Source organism: Lathyrus oleraceus, chromosome 3 (assembly GCF_024323335.1).
Source record: "Lathyrus oleraceus cultivar Zhongwan6 chromosome 3, CAAS_Psat_ZW6_1.0, whole genome shotgun sequence".
In the NCBI taxonomy this organism is placed as follows: domain Eukaryota; kingdom Viridiplantae; phylum Streptophyta; class Magnoliopsida; order Fabales; family Fabaceae; genus Lathyrus; species Lathyrus oleraceus.
The window spans coordinates 502,488,963-502,495,078 of NC_066581.1; positions in this window are offsets into that span (position 1 = coordinate 502,488,963).

Here is a 6,116-nt window from a genome sequence, read left to right on the forward strand (position 1 = left end):
TTAAGCCCATGGTACCTTACCATATTTCGTATTCTACTCAAGTACACCGTACCTTACGATGTTCTATAATTCACTTAAGGGTACCATACCTTACGATATTCCTTAGTTACTCTATCTCTCATCAATCCGTCCTTTGTGTGTGACCCTGTAGGTTTTCGTGACGTTGGCAATTATATTAAATCACACATTTAACATAATAAATAGTGAGCGGTATCTAGCAACACATCACTGCTACCCAAGACACGAAAATGTCATGTGATCTGACAATTCCTTCTGTGATAATACTTATGTGTATAATTATCCTTTTGCCCTTATGTCTATATTGAACACAAGGCATAGACCGTGTCATCCTTGTCCAGTTCAATATTGGGCCCATAGACATTTATCCTGTTATGCAGGATGGGTAAATTCCATCTAGGTCACTCATGTCCCTCAGCATGCTTTGTGGAGTACCCATCAACTGCCTTTATGGTTATCCAGTTACGGATAACGTTGGATCAGCAATAAAGCACTCGACTCTACATCTAGGATCCATAGCGGTTTCAGGTCGAAGAGTGGAATACACTATTATCACCATGAGAATAACTTATGACACCTTGCATAACTTTCTATATAGTATTCTCATAGCAGGTCAATCCGGTATAAATATTACTCCTAATATTCATACCTATGTTTAAGACTTGATAACTCTTTATCCATGATCCATGAGATGTGATCATCAGTCTACAAACATAATAGTCTTAATGCTTTAATGTTATCCCACTTCACACTAAAGCTCGACTACGGATACTTTAGGAATAATGTCCTTATGTTTAATGTGTTCTCATGATTAAGTCACACTTAATACATTAAACGGACTATCTATTCCAGGGACTTTATTAATCAACCATAATAAAGAGAATGCCTTTTATTATTCGATACAAGTACCAAAATGTATTGGCCTCTAGGGCTTACACCAACAATAGGTGCGAGCGATTTTGAGAGCAGAGGGAGATTTCGTTTGAGCGAGTTTGAGAGATGCTGAGGTAGAAGGCGTTTGTTTGAGAGAGTGAGTTTGTGAGATTGGGGAGAGAGTGAGGGAGAGAACGAGTCTGCTACTGTTCCATTTTTTCTTTTTTTAGTTCATTTTAAACAGAATAGGTTTTTTAAAAACATTAAAGGTTTTGCTTAGAATTCCTAGGATATTAGGTAATAATTGTTTTTTCTATTTCCAACTTATTCCCCATTGATAACCCAACAGCCAGGCGGCTGGGTTTGATTTTTCATTTCTTTTTTGGTAGTCCAACAGACTTTTATTTTTATCTTAGTTTTTATTTTAATTCTAATTTTTAATCCATTTTAGTTTATTTATCCAGTCTAGCATCAAGATAATAACTAATGATAAGTGGTCTGGTGGAGAAGGGTAGTATCATAGTCTTGAGTGGGGTGGGTTCAATACTCATGTGTGGCATTTTTTGGCATTTTATTTCTTTTAGCTATTTTATTTTCTTTTAGCATTTTCATTTCTTTTTATGTTTATGCCTTTATTATACTCATAGTTCCATTTGTTAATAATGCAAATTTATTTTCTTTTAATTTCATCATTCATCCAAAACCATTTTTAAAATTATAAAAATCATATTTTCTCGATTCAATGTCGAGCCCATTTTCACACCCTTGTAAGTCGATTGCTTTTTAAGCATCGCCATCAACCTCACATAGCTTGCTCTTGGGCTTTCTTACAATGAGCTGGTTCCTTTGCACTTACACTCATATATTGCATTATTTATTGTTTGGACCCGATTTAATTATTCCAATACTTTGAATCCCCATTCATAACAAATGTATCCCTCTCCCATGAAATGTATAATATTTATTCTTTCATTCTTTATTCATCTGTTAATACAAGAATTAAAATGAACATTCGATAACCATTTCAAAACAAGATCAAAACCTCGATCCAACGTCGAGTAATCATTTTTCAAAACCTAACAGAACCAGCACGTATTCATCCACCCTTTTGTAAGTCGGTTGCTTTATGCATCGCCATCAACCTTGTAAGTCGATTGCTTCATGCATCGCCATCTACCCTTATCCCTAACACTTCTCCTTGCTCCACTCGTCAACTCTTGTTCCGATTAGGTAACACCCATTAGATAGAACCCTTTGTATGATAATATAGGTAAGATTCCCATATCCTTTTGTATGATAACATAGGTAGGATTCCCATATTCTTTTGTATGATAACATAGGTAGGATTCCCATATTCTTTTGTATGATAACATTAGGTAGATATTCCCATTTGTAAATCCTAAACACCTAAGTACATATTGCATGACAACTCTAGGGCAGAGCTTCCCCACTTCTAGACCTTTCCGAGCATCTCCGATCTTGTGGCGTGTAGTCCGTTCTATTGCAAAGAGGTAACTGCCTAAGACTCGATTCAGCGAGCTGCGACACCTGCTGCTAGGATGTGAACACATTGCCCACTCTCCTTTGACACAACTGGTGTCCTCCTTTTGTAAGTCCATATTCAGATGGCAATCCCCTATTTAGGGGAACTACGTTGCCCTGATCCTCATACCAGATGAGGTACATAGGCAGGAGGTCGCACGAGATCTCTCCGGGCACCCTTTTCTTTTTTTGAGTGTGTTGTGCTTGCCAGCTATCAGGCTCGAGTTCCCGACTCCCTGTTAGTCTGTGTGTTCACTCTTTTCCTTTTTTATGTGTGTTTGCTTGACAGCTAGCAGGCTCGAGTACCAGACTCCCTGTTAGCTTGTTTGTTCAACTTTGTTGTTGCTTCTGACGATTCAGCGTCCGATTAAACCCTTTGTGTGTGTAGGAGTCTGACATAAGTCCAGCGATTGGTAGTTGGTTTCCTGTGTGTGTTTGTTGGTTCGGAGTCCGATGTAAGTCCAGCGATTGGCATTCGGTTTCCATGTTTTCCTGTTTGTGTGGAGTCTGACATAAGTCCAGCGATTGGCAGTCGGTTTCCTGCGTGTGTTTTGTTTTGCGTGCGTGTAGCCGAACTACGGCAACTCTGATTCTCATGTTCAGATGAGATACGTAGGTACAAGATGCGATGTCTTGCCGAGTTTGACTAACAACTAACAACTAATCCTTGTTTGCTTTCGCCCTTGCTGCGATCCTTTCTCTCGCCCTCGTTGCGATCGAGACCCTTTCCTTTCTCTTGCCCTAGTTGCAATCGAGACCTTTGTTCCCGTAGTTAGCTGAACTACGTTTTGCTCTGATTCTAATTCCCGATGAGATACGTAGGCATAAGACGCGATGTCTTAGCGAGCACACTCCTCTTTCACTCATAGGTAGCCGAGCTACGAAGACTCTGACTCTCATATTCAGATGAGATACGTATGCAGTGGATGCGACATCCGTGCGAGTCATTTTCTTTGACCCTTTCTTTTAGTAAATAGTACATTAGATAAACACACATCCTTTAGACAAGAACAACAAGAGTGGATCCCGTAGAGTACTACGGATGCGTAGGGATGCTAATACCTTCCCTTCGCATAATCGACTCCCGAACCCAAGATTTGGTTGCGAGACCTTGTCTTTTCCTTTCCTCTTTCCAGGTTTACTTCGAGCGTTTCCTTTCCCTCCTTTGGGATAAATAACGCACGGTGGCGACTCTTCTGTCTTTTTCTTCGCCGGTTGTTTTTTTTCGCACTACTGTTTTTTTCAGGTTGCGACATTATGGTGAAAGATTATAGGTCATTTTGTTTAAACCCTAATTTGGAGGTCAACTTCCCAAGATCATAACTTTGTCAATTGTTATGATATGAAATCCATTCAAATCCCATGATCAATTTAAATATGTCTACTTCAACTTCGATGTTAGGAGGAAGTGAAGATTCAACTTGCAAATGAAGGTGCCAAGAGGAAACATTATAGGTCATTTTGGGCCAATACCATTGAACAAGTGATTTTCCTCAACTTCTAAAATGCATAACTCCTTCATCCCAAATACAAATGAGGTCAAATTGGTGACTAAATTTAATATGTTTTAAAGAGATACAACTTTGATGAAGGAACCTTTCTCATTTGAAGTCCATAGAAAAAGTTATTCAGGGTGGAAGAAGTGAACATTTGACTTGGGACTTAGAAAATTTTCAAATATGTTTGATTTCCCAAACTTCCACCTAAACATTCATCATGATCCAAGATTCAAATGAAAAAGTGTTCAACATAAAAGTCATTCCCCTTGATCTTACCTTTCCAAAACATCCAAGATTATCTCATTTGGACGAAAATTGAAGGACTTGCGCATGGTTTCATTATGGGAAGTGTTTTGGAAAGATTGAACTTCACATGATCATTTCCATTTGAATGCTTGCGCATGATGGTTTCAGCAGACTTTGTACACGATTTGGAGTTGGATTGCATCACTCTTGAAGCCCAAATGATTGCCCATGCACCCATGCAAGTGAATTACTAATTTTGTCCAATTTTCAAGTGGTGCAAATATAAAACACATTGCCTATTTAAACAAGCTTAAGGCTTCAAATTCATCATCAACACCTTGCCCAAGCCTTGCTAGACCTCTGCAAATCCTCACTGCCATAGAATTTTCTGAGATTTCTTTTGAAATCGAGCTTGAACTTCACCTTTTTGTTTGGAAGTTCAAACTCTAGAAATTCACTTCCATTTTCAGTTCATTTGGTTTCTGTAAGCAAGAGGAGGAGAAAGCAATCAAATCCAGATTAAGATCAAGTCAAATTGGATCAACTCAAAGGTGAATTTTCAGAAACTTCCACTCTTTGGTTCTCTCTAATTTCTCCACTATTCTTGTTTATTTTTGGTTGTATGAAGTCCTACCAATGTAGGCAACAAGATTGAGTTGCTTTGAGGTCAAATCGAAGCAACTCAGTTCATGATCCTCAAAATTCAACTCCCTGTATCTTCTCATATACTTGGAGTTAGAAAAAATTGAGGCTAGATTCGAGCTCCTGAGCATTTTTTCTTTAAATCCATGTCTTGCTTCTTCATTTTGGTGATGGTTGAAGGTGGACCAGTCTGGTGAGGTCCACCGGAGAAGAAGACCGGAGCTCTGGCTCCGGCGATGTGTTGGCAAGCTCCTCAACCACATGATCCATTTAAATTGTTTTAATCTTGGGCGTTGGTTGTGATTACCACGCATGTTGCTCATTTGAATCAAGTCCATGTGGAATGTGCACGCTGAACCATATTATCTGCCACCTCAATTAATGAGGGAGATCAGATGGTCCACGTATTTTTGAATTTTTGAATTTTCATTTTATTTGCTTTATTTTCATTATTTCATATTATATTCATTATTGATCCAAAAAATATGGGACTTTCACCAAAAAAATTCAAATATTTTTCTCTTTTATTTTCTGAATTAAAATTATTTTTTGGATCAATATTGATATTTTTCATGATTAATTGTTTTTGTCCATATTTTTAATTGTTTAAAAATACTTCTGACTTTTCAAAAATAGTGAAATTTTTTCTCCAAGGTCCTTTGACCTTGTTTCACCTATGATAAATCTCTTGGTCATTTATTTGGTGTTTTGAAGAGGTTTTAGGTTTTTGATAAAACATAATTTAATTTAATGCATTTATAATTGATTTTTAATTTGTTTAATTGAAAATAAATTGTGTTGAGCTATTTTTATTGACTTGTGGAGTTTGACTATTGTGCTTGGGCCATGGTCAAGGTTGATTTGACTTTTGTTAGATTAAAATCATTGAACTTAGGGGATTGATGAAAGGTATATTTCATCTCCCAAAATGAATGAATGATTTTAATTTGATAAAATTCCTCTGATGATCAATTTGTGTTTGTCTCATTTCCCCTCCCTCTTCATCTTCAATCCCTTTCATCCCATTCCTTTTATTGGCCAATGACATCTCAATATCCTAAGGCTAATTGGTTCATGAACTAGTACAAGTATGGATGAGATTAGGTTCACCCTTTGATTATTTTCTTTTTGTGTGTGGTATATTTTAGGAGTATGGTTCATTATACTATATCTCTAACATGCATTAACACCAAAATTTTCATTGCCCCGCCTCAGATAGTTGTGACTTTTACATAAGTCCAATTATTATTGCTTAACATAGCGCTAAATTTTGACACAAAGGTATAGCATTCTAGT